This window comes from Mauremys mutica, chromosome 1 (genome assembly GCF_020497125.1).
Source record: "Mauremys mutica isolate MM-2020 ecotype Southern chromosome 1, ASM2049712v1, whole genome shotgun sequence".
NCBI lineage: Eukaryota > Metazoa > Chordata > Testudines > Geoemydidae > Mauremys > Mauremys mutica.
Window position 1 is genome coordinate 372,959,919 of NC_059072.1, and position 19,904 is coordinate 372,979,822.

Genomic DNA, 19,904 nt, shown 5'->3' on the forward strand with positions numbered 1-19,904 from the left:
AGATTTCTGCATCCCAAAGTTCTGAAGCCACTGCTCATCATCCCAGATCTGCATAACAACGTGATCCCACCACTCAGTGCTACTTTCCCAACCCCATAAGTGACGTTCCACCTGTTCACCTCTTCCGTGAATGCCAAAAGCAATCTAATGCTCTTGCTATCCATGTCAGAAAGCATGTGAGGAAACAGTAACTCCTTTTTCCTTCGCAACTTCAAGATTGATTTCACTGCCATTCACAAAATAAGGTGTCTAAGATAAAGTTATGGTTTGCTGGTTATGATTATGCTGTCTGTATGTGTGTATCATTTTTGTATTTAAATTATAAGTATTGGCTCTATATTGTCTGTATTTGAATCTTGTGCTGTGCTTCTGAGTGACACCCCAGACAATTTGGCATCAGAACTGCCTAGCCTGCTTGATGGCCCATTAAGGACCATCAGCTGTACAACTGACCCATGGAGAGAAGGCAGATACACCTTGTGACTCAGCAAGGCATGCAGGGACCTGCCTATGGACAGAACTCTTAAGGTTTTTCCATGACATGTGCTGGGTAGCTTGTATCTGAGACAAAGGAAGCACAAGCCACAAGGCAGAGGATATAAAAGGCTGCTGTATCTCCTCCATCTTGTCTTCAATCCTGCTTCTGACCTCTGGAGGGACTTTGGTACAAACTGAAGCTCTGAACAAAGGACTGAATGATCAATCCCGGCTGTGGATGCTCTCCAGAGACTTGATTTGAGCCTGCAGTTTATTGCCTCACTGCTAAAAGCCTGAACCAAGAACTTTGCCATCACTGTATGTAACTGATTCCATTTATCCAATTCTAGCTCTCATCTCTACCTTTTTCCTTTTATGAATAAACCTTTAGATTTTAGATTCTAAAGGATTGGCAACAGTGTGATTTGTGTGTAAGATCTGATGTGTATATTGACCTGGGTCTGGGGTTTGGTCCTTTGGGTTTGGGAGAACCTTTTGTCCTTTTACTGGGGGATTGGTTTTCATAACCATTCATCCCCAGGACGAGTGGCACTGGTGGTGATACTGGGAAACTGGAGTCTCTAAGGGAATTGCTTGTGTGACTTGTGGTTAGCCAGTGGACTGAAAACAAAGTCCTCCCTGTCTGGCTGGTTTGGTTTGTCTTAGAGGTGGAAGAACCCCAGCCTTGGCCTGTAACTGCCCTGCTCTGAGCAATTTGTCCTGAATTGATATTCTCAGAAGTGTCCCACCAAGGACAACATCGTTACACATGCATTTTAGAAGAGCAGGAATGTGTCTGTCAGGGTCTCAAGTCTGCAAACTCTGGAAAAAAACACCACACCTGGTTAATCAATAATCAGAAGGAAACCTCTTGCTTGAGGGTTGAAACTGCTTGCTTTAAGTGACATGTCATTGTATGACTAATGTATAAATGAGAAAAAAAGTTGGAGGTAGTTGGACTCCTCAGGAGAGGCACTTCAGGAACTCTCCCTCTGGATGCGTCCCGTGGTCCCCACTGGCAGACGAAAGATTTGGCCACTGGAAGGCTACTGCAGTGCCACTCAAGAGCCACATTCAGCTTCAGTAATTATCAAGAGTTTGGGGTGTTCTACTAATCTTGTTGCAGATGTGTGTAAGTGCTTGAGACTAGTAAAGTTTAGCTTTAAGTGAAAGCACTCTTGTGTTGTTCTGTTTGTGCAGCCATCTATCGGTCGGATGGCCGTGTCTCCCCTGATTTATTTCCTGGCACCAGCTTGCACAGAGTAAAAGTCACCAAGAGCATAGGGTTGAAAGAACCCCAGGTAACAGCCAAAGGCAGGTGACTCAGAAGGAATGAATGGGTAGTGAATATACAATCCATTCCTGGTCGCTCATTCCTAGCTTCTGCCAAACAGAGGCTAGGGCCACCATCTCTGCCCATCCTGGCTAACAGCCATTGAAGGAGCTATCCTCCATGAACGTACCTAATTATTTTTTAACCCTGTGTCTTGGCTTTTATGACATCCTCTGCAAGGAGTTCCACAGGTTGACTGTGCTTTGTGTGAAGAAATACTTCCTTTTTTTTGTTTTAAACATGCTACCCATTAATTTCAATTGGTGAGCCCTAGTTCTTGTGTTCTGAGGAGTAAATAACACATCCTTATTTACTTTCTGCACACCAGTCATGATTTTATAGACCTCTATCATATCCCTCCTTAATCATCTCTTTTCCAAGCTGAAAAGTCCCAGTCTTATTAATGTCGCCTCCTACAGCACCTGTTGCATGCCCTAAGATTTTTTTCTCGACCTTTTATGAACCTTTTCCAATTCCAATATATCTTTTTTGAGATTGGGTGACCACATCTGCACGCAGTATTCAAGATGTGGGTGTACAATGGATTATATAGAGAGTCAATATGATATTTTCTGTCTTATTATCTATCTCTTTATTGACGATTCCCAACATTCTCTTTGTTCTTTTGACTGCCGCTGCACATTGAGTGGATGATTTCAGAGAACTATCCACAATGACTCCAGATCTCTTTCTTGAGTGGTAACAGCTAATTCTTTGAGATCCCTTTGTAACTCTTTGCCGTCTGCTTTGTACTTAATTATCTTTAGTAGTTTTGTATCATCTGCAAGTTTTGTCACCATAAGTACCATTCACCACTTTTTGTAAACCAAAGTGCTCTCATAGATTGGTAACTGGTTAAAAGAGAAGAAAATAAGAGTAGGAATAAATGGTCATTTTCAGAATGGAGAGAGGTAACTAGTGGTGTCCCCCAGGGGTCTGTACTGGGACCAGTCCTATACAACATATTCATAAATGATCTAGATAAAGTGTTAAACAGTGAGGTGACAAAATTTGCAGATAATCTAAACTACTGAAGATAGTTGAATCCCAAGCAGACTGCAAAGAGCTGCAAAAGGATCTCACAAACCTGGGTGACTGGGCAACAATTTAGCAAATGAAATTCAATGTTGATAAGTGCAAAGTAACGCACATTGGAAAACATAATCCCAACTATACATATAAAATTATGGGGTCTAAATTAGCTGTTTCCACTTAAGAAAGAGACCTCAGAGTCTCTTTCATGTAACTACACCTGGGTGTGTCCCTGGCTGTGTATGGCTGTGTACCGTATTTTCCGGCATATAAGATGACTGGGCGTATAAGACGACCCCCTAATTTTCCAGTTAAAACATAGGTTTTGGCCTATACTCGCCGTATAAGACTACCCCCCCTTCCGAGACTGAAGGACCCACCACCGAAGACCCGGTAGGGAACCGCCCAGTGAGTACACCCCCCACCCACGTCCTGCCCCCCCTCAGAAACCACAACCCATAACCTCCCCTGCCCTGCTCCTTGTCCCCTGACCACTCCTTCCCAAGACCCCCAACCCTAACTCCCCCCCAGGACCCCACCCCCTGCCAAACTTGCCCCGCTCCCTGTCCCCTGACTGCCCCGACTCCATCCACCACCATCCCAACAGACCCCAGGAACTCCCACGTGGCGCCTACCCAACCCCCCCTTCCCCATCCCCTGTCTGCCCCCCCAGAACCTCTGCCCGATCCAACCCCTCCTCCCCCACCCCAGTCCCAGCCCTGGCCCTGGCCTCTTACCCCTGCCGGGAGCCGCAGCCGGAGCCGCAGCCGCGGGGCCCGACTCCCCGGGCCAACACCGGGACCGGTGCCGCAGGCGCAGGCCCGACTCCCCGGGCCGGGCCGATACCGGAGCTGGAGTCGGAGCCGGAGCCGAGGGGTCCGGCTCCCCGGGCCGACACCGGAGCCGGAGCCGGTGCCGCGGGCCTGACTCCCTGGGCCGGGCCGACACCGGAGCTGGAGCCGAAGCCGCAGCCGCAGCTGCATCCGCAGCCGCAGCCGCAGGGCCCGGCTCCCCGGGCTGACACCGGGACCGGCGCCGCAGCCGCGGGGCCCGACTCCCCGGGCCCGGCCGACACCAGAGCCGGAGCCGGTGCCGCAGCCGCGGGCCCGACTCCCCGGGTCGGGCCAACACCGGAGCCAGAGCCGGAGCCGCAGCCGCGGGGCCCGGCTCACCGGGCCGACACCGGAGCCGGAGCCGGTGCCGCAGCTGCGGGCCCGACTCCCCGGGCCGACACCGGAGCCGGAGCCGGAGCCAGAGCCGCAGCCGCGGGGCCCGACTCCCCGGGCTGACACCGGGACCGGCGCCGCAGCCACGGGGCCCGACTCCCCGGGCCGGGCTGACACCGGAGCCGGAGCCGCAGCCGCGGGGCCCGGCTCCCCGGGCCGACACTGGGACCGGCGCCGCAGCCGCGGGGCCCGACTCCCGACCCCCTTCTGACAACAACAGTTACTACCTGACCCCAGCAGGGGAGACTGAAGCCAGAGTCCCCCTGATTCCCACTGCCTCAGGTGGGAAGCCAACGCCCGAGCCTCGGCTCCAGCCCCAGCCAGGGGGCCTGCAACCTGAGCCCTGCCATCCAGGGCTGAATCCCTCAGGCTTCGGCTTTGGCTGCGGGTGGTGGGGATCAGGCTTAAGCCCCGAGCTCCAGCAAGTCTCAGCCAGCCCTGGTGACCATATAAAAATGGGTTTGTGACCTCCTATCTTTGAACAAGGACCAGGCTCCCTGCGGTAAAACAGGTTTTTATCTGCTCTTCCCACCCTCCAGTGGCTCTAGTGTCCCTGCTGCTTGCCCTGCTAGAGCCTGGGCAGTGCCCCTTCCTTAGGAGGCTGGAAGCTGTAGCACCATCGTTTGACAAGAACATGGTGGGATGCTGCATGATTGAGCATGTCCATTTAGATCATTGTTGCTACCACTGTTATACAATTGTGACAACACTTGTACAAAGTACGTCACTGTGACATTCTATACCTTGGGGGAGTGTCTTGAAACTCCCATATTCCTCATTTATATATGATTGTGATCTTGCATATAAAGCATGATTTGTGAGGTATCAAGGTAAAGGTTATGATCGGCTGAAAGTCATTTTTCTATCCATATATGTATATCATTAATGCATAAGAAGTTATGAGAATTATCATAGAATCATAGAATCTCAGGGTTGGAAGGGACCTCAGGAGGTATCTAGTCCCACCCCCTGCTCAAAGCAGGACCAACCCCAACTAAATCATCCCAGCCAGGGCTTTGTCAAGCCTGACCTTAAAAACCTCTAAGGAAGGAGATTCCACCACCTCCTTAGGAAACCCATTCCAGTGCTTCACCACCCTCCTAGTGAAAAAGTTTTTCCTAATATCCAACCTAAACCTCCTCCACTGCAACTTGAGACCATTACAGGTATTAATACAGACTCTGGGTTAATTAATAAGTAAAAAGTCATTTTATTAAATACAGAAAGTAGGATTTAAGTGGTTTCAAGTAATAACAGACAGAACAAAGTAAGTGACCAAGCAAAATAAAATAAAATGTGCAAATCTATGTCTAACCAAACTGAATACAGATAAGATCCTCATCAGTTCCAGAATGCTCCATTTTACAGGCTACTCTCCTTTCAGCCTGGGTCCAGCAATCCCTCCCACCCCTTGTAGTCACTGTCCTTTGTTCCAGTTTCCTTCAAGTATCCTGGGGAGTGGAGAGGCTCCCTCTTTAGCCAGCTGAGGTCAAAATGGTAGTGTCTTCCCTGGGCTTAAAAAGACTTTCCCTTGTGGATGGAGACCCCCCTCCTCCCTCCTATGCAAAGTCCAGCTCCAAGATGGAGTTCTGGAGTCACCAGGGCAAGTCACGTGTCCATTCAGGACTCACAGTTTTTACAGGCAGAAGCCATTGCCCACATGGTATCTTGAATGTCTCCAGGAAGACGTCTTATGTGGATTGGAACATTCCCAGATGCATTGTTCCTTAAGTGCTTTTTGACTAGACACTTAACTTTGCAAATTCCTTTCTTCAGGAACTGACCAAATGCTCTACTAAGGTAAGTTAGAAATCAAGCCAGTACACGACCAATATTCATAACTTCGAATACAAAAATGATACATGCATACCAATAGGATTAATAGATTCAGTAAATCATAACATTTACATAGATGTGTTACATGGCATACGTAGCATAAAACATATTCTAGTTACACACACAAATATTACCTTAAAGCCTTATGGAGGGACCCGGCTTCCACAATGATAATAATTTTCATAAGTCTACGATTCTGCAATTGTATGATGATGCTGGGTAGCAGCTTAAGCTAAAGAGCTTCTAGGTGTAGTGATCAAAATGGTCATGTAGAGCATATGTTAGACTCAGCTTCACCTTGAGAAACGAGTGCCCTGCAATTCCAGATAAGGTGCCATGTACGTGTTTAAATAGCCAGATTAAAAAAAATGTGCCATTTATCTCCTTTGCTGTGAGCTACCGCAGCATCCCTGGCCAGTGCCCAGCATCCCGCCTTCCCAGTTAACATTGTCCCTCTAGTTTCAAAGCTGATCTCTTGCCCTTCCCCCTAGACCTGGCTCAGAACAAAGGGCTCCCAGCCCATCCCCACTGCAGGGCTCTGCCTGCTACAGGCCCCCTGCCAGGAGGAACAAAGGGGAGCTGAAAGCTAAGGAAACAAGCCACACAAGGGTCTCTGCCCTCAGGACTCTGTAGCTGAGCTTTAGGGCCCACAAGCTGCACGGTGCACAATCTCACCCGCCTGCCTTACAACCCTGCTACCAACCATCAGCTGCTTTTATAGGGTTTCCTAGCTTCCCTCTCCGCTCCTCATTGGTCTGTCAGCCCCAGCACTGTGTCCTCACTGTACTCACTACAGGCTCCTTGTCAGGCTGCAGCAGCTCCTGTCTCAGCCCCAGAGCAGAGGGAGCCCATCTGGGGGCCAGAGGTGGAGGGAGGTGGAGATAATCCAGAAAATGCCGGGGCTGGGGAGCTGAGGAGCAAGCAACAGGGCTGGCACTTTGGAGGAAGAGGCAGAAGTGAGGCAGGGCCTGGAGGAAGAGGTGGAGAAGGGAGTGGGGTCTTGATGGAATCGGTGGGAGAGTGGGAGGGGCCTTGTGGAAAGGTGTGGGGCAGGGGGCAAGGCCTTGGGGATTAGGTTGGGCAGGGCACAGGGTATCAGGAGTCCAGTTACCAGCAATTAGAAAGGTGGCAACCCTATCAGTTAATGAGCTGTACCCAGACTGATTCCTCTGTTTGTCATGCAGACGCACCAGAGTAAGGCCAGGAAAGGATTTTATGTCCTTTTCACTGTGCAGTCAGTGTTTCAGGGGAGAGGGACCAGCACCATGTCACCAACCAGCTCTGAATGGAAACTCAATCTCAGAGCCAGAGCACCAGGAGAAAACTTTAGGCCTCTTTATGAGTAAAGAGCCAGAGCAGCCTGTCCCGGATCTGTTTGGTCCTTACCCCATAGATGATGGGGTTTAGCATGGGGGGAATAAAGAGGTACACATTGGGAAAGAGAACTTGGAAATGCAGGGGAACACCTTGGGCAAATCTGTATATGAGAGAGAAGAAGAGACCTGGGATATAAAAGGCTAAAATGACAAAGAGGTGGGAGCCACAGGTCCCAAAAGCCTTGAACCGGGCATCGTTTGTGGGGAGGCTGAAGATGACCCTGAGGATCTGGACATAGGTCATGGCAATAAAAATTGCATCCAGACCCAACACACAGAAAAGCACAAAGAGGCCATAGTAACTACTGACGCGGATGTCAGCGCAGGCCAGCTTCACCACAGCCATATGCCCACAGTATGACTGGGGGATGATGTTGGTTCTGCAATATGGCCATTGCCTCGCCAGGAAGGGAGTGGGCAGTATGATCATGCTGCCACGCAGCACTATGGCCAGGCCGATCTTGGCCACCACGGGATTTGTCAGGATGGTGGAATGTCTCAGGGGATCACAGATGGCCACGTAGCGATCAAAAGCCATGGCCACGAAGATGCCAGACTCTATCACTGAGACACAATGAACGAAGTACATCTGGGTGAGGCAGGCACTGAAATCGATCTCCCTGAAATTGAACCAGAAAATGCTCAGCATTTTGGGCAGGGTGGACATGCACAGGACCAGGTCGGTGACAGCCAGCATGCAGAGGAAATAGTACATGGGAACATGGAGGCTCGGCTCCCTCTTCACAATGAACAGGATGGTGAAGTTCCCCAACATGGCTATGGTGTACATGGTGCAGAAGGGGATGGAGATCCAGACATGGGCTGCCTCCAGGCCAGGAATGCCCAGCAGGATGAAGGTGGAGGGGTTAGTGAAGTAAGTTGTGTTGGAATCTGACATGGCGTAGGGGAGAAGATGTCCAACTCTGAGGCAGACGGTGTCTCCTGCATGTACCGTACGTTCCACTGACTTCCTGTATGTGCCCAGGCTGATGGTCACAGTACAAACACCTGTATGGAAACACAATATTAATCTGAGACACTACATGCACTACTGGAGGCTGTTCTTATGGGTGAAGCAGATTGGTCACTCCTCACACACTGAAAAATGAAATTTTCATTTTTTAGATAAATGAATTATGATGACATGACCCTACTAATCAGAATTCCATATTTTATGGTGCTCCCTGCCTCAATAATTCTTGCACATTGTGTTGTGGGAAACCTTAATAGACATCAGCAGGAAACATGATGGTGGATACTGCTTAACCATCATTGTTCCTTAGGCCTTCTATACACTGCCAAGTTTTTTCATGAAAAAGCAACTGTATATGAAGAAACAGTGGCAGTGTACACACTGCAAATCCACTTTCTGTGATGGAACTCCTCTGTTTCAGTGACATCATAAAACCACATTGACAAGAGTTGTATGGTTTATTACGCAAAAGTTTTATTGCCGCTGTGCCAGTGTAGACACTTGCGCTTCATTTTATCACTGTAATTGGCCTCCTGAAAATGTCTCACAATGCCCATCCTGACCCCTGTTGTCAGCAGTTTCAACTCCTCTGCCCTGCAATGAGGTAAACACCCTCTGCCCCTCCCCATTTAAAGGCCCGGGAATTTTGAAATTCCCCTTCCACTTTGGCGTGGAGAGTTCACACTGCCTGTTCTCAGGTGACCATTGCGGCTCCAAGTAGCAAACACTCTCCCACTTGGGCCACTGTGGAGCTGCTGGAACTGCTCAGTATTTGGGGAGAGGAGGCTGTGCGGTCCCAGTTGTGCTCCAGCTGTAGGAATGTCGATACCTATGTCGATACCAGATACAGTGTCGATACCAGGTTTCATGCAGCATGTAAGAAAAGAGCTGTGACCAGAACACACTGCAGTGCACAGGCAAGGTGAAGGAGCTGAGTGCCACGTACCAGGAATGCCGTGTACCAGAAGGCAATGGAGGCAAAAGGTTACTTCAGTGCTGTTCCCCAGATCTGCCATTTTTATACGGAATTGTACGCTATCCTCATCTGTGACATCACCTCCACGGCCCGGAGCCCTGTGGATATTTTGGTGGGTCTCGAGACATGGAAATTGGACTCAACCCACAGGAGAAAGCCATTGATAAAGAGATGGAGTCATTAGAAGATGTGGAGCCCACCGTTGGTTCGTCCAGTGCTTTGTCCTGTCAGGAGCTGTTCTCCACTCCAGAGATGTGCAGCCAGTCTGGGCAGTCGCAATCAGGTGAGCCTGAAGCAGGAAAATAGACCCCTGACGTATGGAGGTTGGTTGAGGGCAGAGAAATGTACAAGGCTGGCTGGGTTTCCGTGTGCTGGGCATTTCCCCGTGCAGCTAGGCAGTGCGGCGGGCAGGCTGTTGATACACACCGAGATTTCACAGGATTCCTCCAGGGAAATTTCTAGGAAACTTTCCGGCAGGTACTCAGCAATCCTGTGCTGAGGGTCCTTGGCAGAGCTGTTTTCTTCCTTCCAGCATTGAGTGACACTTTCCTCCCCCATTCTGCAATTACTTGGGCAAGAATAGGTGAGCAGCATAGGGACCGGGCTGGAAGCTGCATGCATGTACTAGATGAAACCTTGCTTCATTGCTTCCCTTCAGGAGAGAGATATCTGCCACAATGACCCCCTCCTGTGGGAATGGGTGGGAAACGTTATAGTGTTGTCCCATGATAAGTGCCTCGCGACCCCTCTCACATTACTTTTTCCCACGCACAATGTCCCCCGGTGCTGGGTACACTCATCATCCTTGCAGTTCTTGCTTATCAAGGGTCAGCCAGAAAATGATTGGTGTGTTACCAGGGGTGTATTTTAATGTAGCGTTTCAATGCTGTATGTGTAATTAACAATAATGCTTCTGTTTATTGTTACTTGTGGTTCACCAGATATGTCTTTGAAAGGAGGCACCCCCTCCATTCCAGCCGAGCATCTCAGCTGGATAAGAAAGTGCCCAAGATGGGGGAAGGAAGATATGTTCTGGGAGGCGCAGCAGTACTCTGATATAGACAAGAGGGAATACAAGCTGTGGAGGGAAAGCTACAAGAAAGAAAGAAAAGAAAATGAGACATAATTGAGGGATGCAACAGAGAGGCTGATACAAGCTTTGGAGCAGCAAACCAACATGCTGCAGTCCCTTGTAACCCTCTACACTGAGAAGATACATGTCTGCCTTCCCCTTCAGAACCTTCAGAACTCTTCCCCATGCCTCACCAAATTCCACCCGCACATTCATTTCTGATTTCTGGGACTTCAAGCTTTCCCCTAAACTACCCCCACAAACAGCTTGTCAAATGCCAGCTGGGCTTACGCTTAACTCTAAAATTCATCCCATCTCTGGTACCCTCCGCCCCGGCCAAGAATGTATGTGTGTCTGTGCGTGAGCTCATAGTGGTGTGGGTTTTTTTGGCTACAATAATAAGCACTCTTTACTTGTTTCCATGGAAGTTATGACAGCATATGGCAGCAGCAAACAAAGAAGCATTGTTATCGTTTCCTTACACTGCATCCTCGGCCTGAACAATCAGAACTGGTTCCTACCCTACGAAAACTGGGCTTCATTATGCATTACAATCCCAAGCTCAGCAACAAACATTATTGGTCTTCATCTTCAGTGTGTTGCCTTGAAACCTCCCTGATTCAAATTGCCCCCTCTTGTGCCCCTCTAATAGCCTTGGTAGGTGGCTGCTCAAAATCAGCAGCCAAGCATTCTGCCTCAGCAGTCCACTCCTAAGCAATTTTTTCACCCTTTCTTTCGCAAATATTATGCAACATGCAATATGTGGCTATGACCATAGAATATTATCCTCATTGACGTCTAACCTAGCATAAAGGCATCACCACCGTGCCTTTAATCTGCCAAATGCACATTCCACGATCATCCTGCACCTACTCAGCCTATTGTTGAAATGCTCCTTACTGCTATCCAGGTTTCCCATGTACGGCTTCATGAGCCATGGCATTAAGGGGTATGCCAGGTATCCCAGGATCACTATAGGCATGTCGACATCTGCTGAGGGGATTTTCTTGTCTGGAAAGAAAGTCCTCACTGGCAGCTTTCGGTAAAGCCCGGTATTCCTGAAGACTCGTGCGTCCACTGCAGATAAAATTTGTGGATGATGCAATGATTGGCAGAGTGGTTAGAATGAGGAGGCCGGGGCAGGCACACAAATTGATCTGGAGACTAGGGTGAGCTGGCCCATTCAAACAAAACATTTAAATATAATCAAATGCAAAGTGATCCTCTCAGATCAGGGAATGCAGGCCTGACCCACAGTTGATGGGGGAGGCAACCTAGTGACAGATGATGTGGAAAAAGCTGAAGTACTCAAGGCTTTTTTTCTCTGTCTTCACAGACAAGGTCAACTCCCAGACTGCTGCACTGGGCAACACAGTATGGGGAGGAGGTGAGCAGCCCTCAGTGGTGAAAGAACAGGTTAAGGACTACTGAGAAAAGCTGGACGTGCACAAGTCCATGGGTCCAGATCTAATGAATCTGAGCATGTTGAGTGAATTGGCTTATGTGATTGCAGAGCCATTGGCCATTATCTTTGAAAACTTGGGATGAGTGGGGGAGGTCCCATACAATTGGAAAAAAAGGCTAACATAGTGCCCATCTTTAAAAAAGGGAAGAAAGAAAACCTGGGAAACTACAGACCAGTCAGCCTCACCCCAGTGCCTGGAAAAATCATAGGGCAAGTCCTCAAGGAATCTATTTTGAAGCACTTGGAGGAGAGGAAGGTGATCAGGAACAGTCAATATAGATTCACCAAGGGCAAGTCATGCCTGACCCACCCAATTGTCTTCTATGATGACATAATTGGCTTTGTGGTTATGGGGAAAGCAGTGGACGTGATAAATCTTGACTTTAGCAAAGCTTTTGATACCGTCTCCCACAGTATTCTTGCCAGCAATTAAAAAAGTATGAATTGGATGAATGGACTATAAGGCAGATAAAAAGCTGACTAGATTGTCAGGGTCAGTGGGTAGTGATCAATGGCTCAATGTCTAGCTCGCAACTGGTGTCAAGCGGGGTGCCCCAGGGGTCAGTCGTGGGGCCAATTTTCTTCAACATCTAAATTAATGATCTGGATGATGGGTCCAGTTTTGCCCCCCCCCCCCGCTACAGAAGGGATGTGGACAAATTGGAGAGAGTCCAGCAAAGGGCAATGAAAATTATCAGGGGGCTGAAGCACATGACTTATGAGGAGAGGCTGAGGGAACTGGGATTGTTTAGTCTGCAGAAGAGAAGAGTGAGGGGGGATTTGATAGCTGCTTTCAACTTCCTGAAAGGGGGCTCCAAAGAGCATGAATCTAGACTGTTGTCTGTGATACCTGATGACAGAACAAGAAATAATGGTCTCAAGTTGCAGTGGGAGAGGTTTAGGTTGGATATTAGGAAAAACTTTTTCACTCAGAGAGTGGTGAAGCACTGGAATGAGTTACCTAGGGAGATGGTGGAATCTCCTTCCTTAGAGGTTTTTAAGTCCCAGCTTGACAAATCCCTGGCTGGGATGATTTAGCTGGGATTGGTCCTGCTTTGAGCGGGCGGTTGGACTGGATGATTTACTGAAGTCTCTTCCAACCCTAATCTTCTATGATTCTATGACTAGGGCACTGTATTATGGAACGCAGGTACCCTGTAATGGATTTATTGGTCACTGTGGAAACAAATTCATCATGAGCTCCCAGTACGATACTGTGGACAAAAGGGCAAATGTGATACTTATATTCATAAGCAGGAGAGAGTTGAGTTGGAGCAGGGGAAGAAGTTTACCTCTACACATTGTAGCCCTGAGGATTAATCTGTTGGTCTGTATAAAATGTCTTTTTGATAAAAGTGTGTAGGCTGCATAGATTATAGAATTATTTACAATAAGCTGTAATGCAAGATACCTATAGACATCCAGGCCAGACACCCTGGCCAATTTCCTGCATGACGCTGAAGGCAACCTTTAAGACCCTTACTCAGAAAAGTAATAATAGAATACAAATCTACGTAAATGTCTGGGGACCTTCTGAATGTCTCAAAACCTTTCACCTAGTAAGGGTGAAAAGTGGGGATTTCTGCCCACAAATCTAACACGTACACCACAGATGCGTACGTATCTGTCACTCATACGCACATAAAAGGTTAGCCTATGACAATAGGTACCCTAACCTTTCCATGGGGGAAAGACAAATTTGGGCATAGGAGGAAGGATTTCTCCCTATAAAAAGGGTGACAATCCACCATTAGGCAGGTGATACATCCAGCTATCTTCCATCGTCTCACCCTGTCTCCCCTTTGAAGGCTGTCAACTACTGATAAGTCATGGTATTATTTCTTTTCACAGCTGTAAGTATAAAGAAATCTAATGTCTGCTTTATCTTTTGAAAGCATCTAGTTTATAGACTTATACTCAGTCTTTTTATTATTTCCTTTTAAAATAACACCTAAGTTCAGAGTGAATTAGAACTGTGTATTATCATAGATTTATATCTCTTAAAGAACTGTGATATTTGTAACTTTGTAATCTCAAACTGCTTTTAACATTTTACATTTACCTATTGTTTCATTGATTTTAAATAAAGGGTCTTGATTGACTAATTTTGTCTCAGTGTAAGTTCCTGTCATATACCCCAATCTTCTTGTATAAATTCTGCAAAGCCTGATTTAAGACGAACTCTTATCTTCTAATTATATATATTGGCGAACCATACCCATGTTATTATTATCCATTATTTATTACTAACATTACTAAATAAAACTAAATTAAGTGGATAAATTTCACTGACCATACTAACCCACCCCAAATCAGGCTACAACATGGCACTGGTGAAACCAACCACACCCAGTCTCGGGGTCTACATTTAAAAAGGATATTGGAAAATTGGAGAGGGTGCAGAAAAGAGACACAAAAATGATCGGAGGCTGCAGAAAGTGAGAGACTTAAAGAGGTTCATCTATTTATCTTACCAAAACCATGACCCAGCGGAGACTATCATGGGGAGGAAACCCTGGGTATTAATGTGCTCTGTAGTCTAGCGGAGAAAGGCAGAGCAAGACCCAATGTCTAGAAACTAATGCCAGACAAATTCCAGTTTGTAATTAATCTTTGAAACAAAATGCGAAGGGAAGTGGTGGATTCTCCAACTCCTCATGGCTGCAGATCCAGAATGGATATTTTTCTGGAAGATCTGCTTGAGGGCTTGTCTACACTTAAAACACTACAGCAGGGCTGACATAGTGCTTCAGTGTAACCACTACTTATACAAACGGCAGGGATTCTGCTGTCACCATAGGTAATCCACCCCTGCAAAAGGTGGGAGTTAGGTGGATGTAGAATTCCTTGGTAGACCTCATGCGGCAAAAAAAACAAATGCAATTTTTTTGGCATTGGCAGAGGCATAGCATGAAATTCACTGGATGTGATAGGGGCACTTTGATTGGTGCTGGTTAGGTGTCATCTGGAGTTCTGTGTCCAGTTTCGGTTGATAGGGAAAATATCCCCCCACCCCTCTTATAGGCCCAGAATTTTGAGCGTACCTTAACCCCCCCGCACCTCGCAAGGTCTGTAGCTAGAACAATTGCTATGTAAAAGCAAAGGATGGAACTTCTGCAAAACTTGTTTATATGTACAAAGGGCAATGGGGGTGGTATTGAAGAAACCAGAGAAAGGGGAACTGAGGGAAGCTCAGCTAGAATGCAACAAGAGCCTTATCCAATGCAACCGCAAAGGAGGGGTCTTAAGGCAGGCAGACTACCAACGAAAACTGCCAGAGAGAGATAACAGGAAAAACCAAATATGGAAAAGTACTGAGCTAGCTTGCTTAATTTGCCATTAATAATCCCAAATAAGGGAATCTAAGTAAGTGTTAATTTGTGGTTTTAGCCTTTATGAGCTTGGTAAAAATCTGTTGAAGGCAAGGCAGCTGACCCCTTGCGTGGGGCCACGCTGACCTTCCCTATATGCATATTTGTATTCTAATAAAGGAGCCTCAAGGCTGTGTCTGACCCAAAATCAACGGTGTGGTTAATTTTCCACAACAGCGTCTCCAATGTGTAGGGACGATGTAGAGAAACTGGAAAGGATCCAGAGGGGAGCAAAAAAGATGAGCCACAGGATGGAGTGAAAACCATAGAAGCAAAGGCTGAAGGAACTGGGTATGTTTAGTTTGGAAAAGAGGGATTAAGCGGGGACATGACAGCGGTATTGAGATACTGGAAAGGTTGCTATAAAAATGGAGGAAAGCTGTTATTTCTTGCCACGGAAGGCAGGAGAAGAGGCAGTGTGTTCAAACTATATCATAGAAGATTTGGATTAAATCTCAGATAAACGTCCACACTATAGGAAGAGGAGGACAATGTAACAGACTTCTAGGCAGGCTGAGAAAAGTCCTTTACTGCAGGTTTTCCAAAGGAGGCTGGACAGGCATCTGTCTTGGATGGTTTATACACAATAAATCCTGTATCTTGGAAGCAGTTGGACTAGCTGATACTTGTGGCCCCTTCTAACCTTGTGGCTCTATGATTCCATGATATAAAATCCTAGTGTAGACCAAGTCTTCATGAAACACAAGTTATGGAGCTAAATACTGGAGTAACTGTGTGAAATGTAATGCCAGGCATTATACAGGAGGTCAGACTCTATGATCTAATGGTCCCTTCTGACCTTGAACATTATGAATCGATCGATAAAGGAAGTAGATCAGGCATTTATATTTACTCTAGCTCATAAAACATGAACAAGGAAACATTCAATTACATTGCAAATCTGAACATATAAAACTGATAAAAGAAAACTGTTTACATAATATATATTTGGCCTGTGGAACTCCTTAGCACAGCTTTCAGTGGAGCAAAGAGCTCAGCTGAAAGGGATTCACAAATGGATTGGCCAGTGTAAATAATGCTGGCGGCATTACAGTTAGTTATGGCTATCTGATGATTTCAAGAAGAAGACCACGTTTAAAGATGCTTATGCATTTGCCAAACATTAACTGTTTTTATTGAAATTTCCCATGCTGGTTGTCTGCATCCAGCAGAATTGCATTTTGAAAGTTTAAGTCATAATGGTTCAGACAACTTCTCAAATGCAGTAGAAGAAATGATGTCTTGCCCACGCTGAAAAATTGTTATATTTATTCTAGTGAGGAGCCCTAGCAACATTTTGGCCCATGATACTGGAGCTAACTCATCCGCTGTGGAAAGGGCTCTGGGATGTTTAATGCCTGTGCAGAGTGAAAATGGCTATAGACCTAGTCTCTGTCCCATCATGAGCACCTTGCACTGCACATGTCGAACAGAGAGAGATGGTACCTGTGATTTCTGAGATGGAAGCGTCTTCGCTGGGAATCACCTTCCAGTGGCTGTGTCCTGCACCTTTCTCACCCCAGCATGTGCAGCAGCATCCAACACCGAGAGCTGACAGGGGTGTGCACCTTTTATAATATAGCTCATTGCAACCCCAGAGGGGTTTGCTCAGCCTCTCGGGGAGAAGTGGCATCTGGATGCAAAGAGGCTGGAGACTAGAGACACTCTAGCTAATCACTCTGTCTCCATGTCCACGCTTCTGTGTTTGTTATCCAGCGTTAGCAGTAAATAATAATTAAGGGACCTTCCCAGAGGGATTTGAGACCCCTTGGGCTCTTCACTGAGTCAGAGAGGAATTACCTGTTCTCTGTAATTGTGTATATTTAAAAATTATAGTTGATTACTAAGAAAACTAGGGCTAATGCCTAGGTCTCATAGGGTCTGACACTGTGTAAATGCCCAGGATAGATAGGTAAATAGTAGAAAGACAGAGCTGGAAAAAGATACCTGATGGGAGGCATGAACACTTTCTGCTGGCACATGGGGCTGTGGCTAAGGGGTAAGAGATCAGTAATTCTCAACAGTAATTATCATCATACAGCGCAGAAACTTTAACTGAAGGATCTTCAAAACACCTAGCAAAGGAAAGTCACTATGAATACATACATATCCCCATTATACCCATTGGTAAACTGAGGTGCAGGGAGACATGAGTTGGCCAAAGTCACAGAGAAAATAACAGACAGAACCCAGGAGTTCTGATTTCCCGGCTATAACAACGGTCGCTCCATCAGTAACTGTGTGCAATACAAACAGGAAATGGACTCATGATCTGGTAGGGCCTGTTCGCTGGGTGAGTGTGATGGACTTCTGCAGGGTGCACCCTGGAATTGGGTTTACCACCAAGGCCTCTGGCTTACCAGTATGAGCCCCCACTGACACTGTGAGGCTGTGACAAGCTGCAATCCTCTCCAGGTCTTGCACTGATGCAGCTTTTGACAGACAGGGACACACCCAGCTGTACTTGTCCTAGTTGAACCTGGCTATCTACAATGTTGGCTAAGAAATAAATGCGCACACAATCACATTTTTGCCTGTACAGTCTGTTTTTTGGCTTCTGTGTCTGGGTATCATTTAGGGTTCCCAGGTACAGTTTTAAAGCAGAAAGTCGGAAATGGAACCTGGCAGTGTCCAGTTCTTGCAGGACAGGGGGAGGCATCGGTTCATTAACCCAAGCCAGCCCCTGGTCAGCTGGGGCCGGCTCCTTTTCAGGCAGCAGTAGCTCCCATCCCAGCGTGGGAGCAGCAAGAGCCAAGCTGGGCAGAGGTGCCATTTAGGGGAGCTAGCCGGGGCTCTACCCCCCCCCTCCAATTTTCCTACCTGAAGTCTCCTCACAGTGCACGCCCCACCCCCACAGGGGGCTCCTAGCTGCAACACGGCTTGAGTGTGGAACGTGCTGGGTTCTGTGCTGCTCCCAGCTTCATCCTTTCAGGCAGGGAGTTTGTTTATAAACAGAGGAAGAGGGATTAAGATAAGAAAGGGCTTGTCGTTAAATATAATTAAGGATCATTAGATGATCCTGAAAGCATTGACAGGCACTTCCATGAAAAGATAGGAAACAAAGTGTACGAACAAAGGGTCAGTTTTCCACATGGAGAGAGGTAAAGAGCAGTGTCCCCCAGGAGTCAGTCCTTGGACCATTGGTGTTCACTACATAAAGAACATAAAGATATATAAACGGCCAGACTGGGTCAGACCAAACGTCCATCCAGCCCAGTATCCTGTCTTCTAACAGTGGCCAATGGCAGGTACCCCAGAAGGAATGAACAGAACAGGGAATCATCAAGTGATCCATCTGCTGTCGCCCATTCCCAGCTTCTGGCAAACAGAGGTTAGGGACACCCTAATAGCCAGCAATGGACCTGTGAGCTATGAATTTATACAGTTATTTTTTGAACTTTCTGTCTTGGCCTTCACAACATCCTCTGGCCAAGAATTCCACAGGTTGATTGCATTGTGTGAAGAAATATTTTCATTTGTTTGTTTAAACCTGTTGCCTATTAATTTCATTTGGTGATCCTTAGTTCTTCTGGTATGAAAAGTAGTAAATAACACTTCCTTACTAACCTTCTCCACACCAGTCATGATTTTATAGACCTCAATCATACCCCCCCTTAGTAGCCTCTTTTCCAAGCTGAAAAGTTCCAGTCTTATTAATCTCTCCGTCTACAGCACCTGTTGCATGCCATAAGATTTTTTCTTGATCTTTTCTGATCCTTTTCCAATTCCAATATATCTTTTTTTGAGATGGGGTGACCACATCTGTACGCAGTATTCAGGATGTGGCTATATCATGGATTTATAGAGGCAATAAGATATTTTCTGACTTATTATCTATTCCTTTCTTAATTATTCCCAATATTCTGTTAGCTTTTTTGAGTGTCGCTGCAGAATGAGTGGATGTTTTCAGAGAACTATCCACAATGACTCCAAGATCTCTTTCTTGAGTGGTAAGAGCTAATTTAGACCATATCCTTTTATATGTATAGTTGGGATTTGCCATTTTGTTGCCCAGTCGCCCAGTTTTGAAAGATCTTTTTGTAGCTCTTTGCAGTCTGCTTGGGACTTAACTATCTTGAGTAGTTTATTATCTGAACATTTTGCCACCTCACTCTTTACACCTTTTTCCAGATCATTTATGAATATTGGGGGAGGTCTACGTTGGATATTAGGAAACACTATTTCACTAGGAGGGTGGTGAAGCACTGGAATGGGTTACCTAGGGAGGTGGTGGAATTTCCTTCCTTAGAGGTTTTTAAGGCTCAGCTTGAAAAAGCCCTGGCTGGGATGATTTAGTTGGGGTTGGTCATGCTTTGAGCAGGGGGTTGAATTAGATGATCTCTGCGGTCTCTTCCAACCCTGATATTCTGTGAATCTACGATTCTATGATGATGCTGGGTAGCAGCTTAGCTAAACAGTTTCTATGTGTAGTGATCAAAATTGTCATGTAGAGCATATGTTAGACTCAGATTCAGTGTTCAGCTTCACCCAGATAAGGTGCCATGTACTTGTTTAAATAGCCAGTGTCATAACTATAAAGGGAAGGGAACAGCCCTCCTGTGTACAATACTATAAAATCCCTCCTGGCCAGAGACCCCAAAATCCTTTTACCTTGTAAATGGTTAAGAAGCTCAGGTAGCCTGGCTGGTACCTGACCCAAAGGACCAATAAGGGGACAAGATACTTTCAAATCTTGGTGGTGAAAAGGTTTGTGTTTGGGCTCTTTGTTTTGGGGGTTCTTCACTCTTGGGACTAAGAGGGACCAGC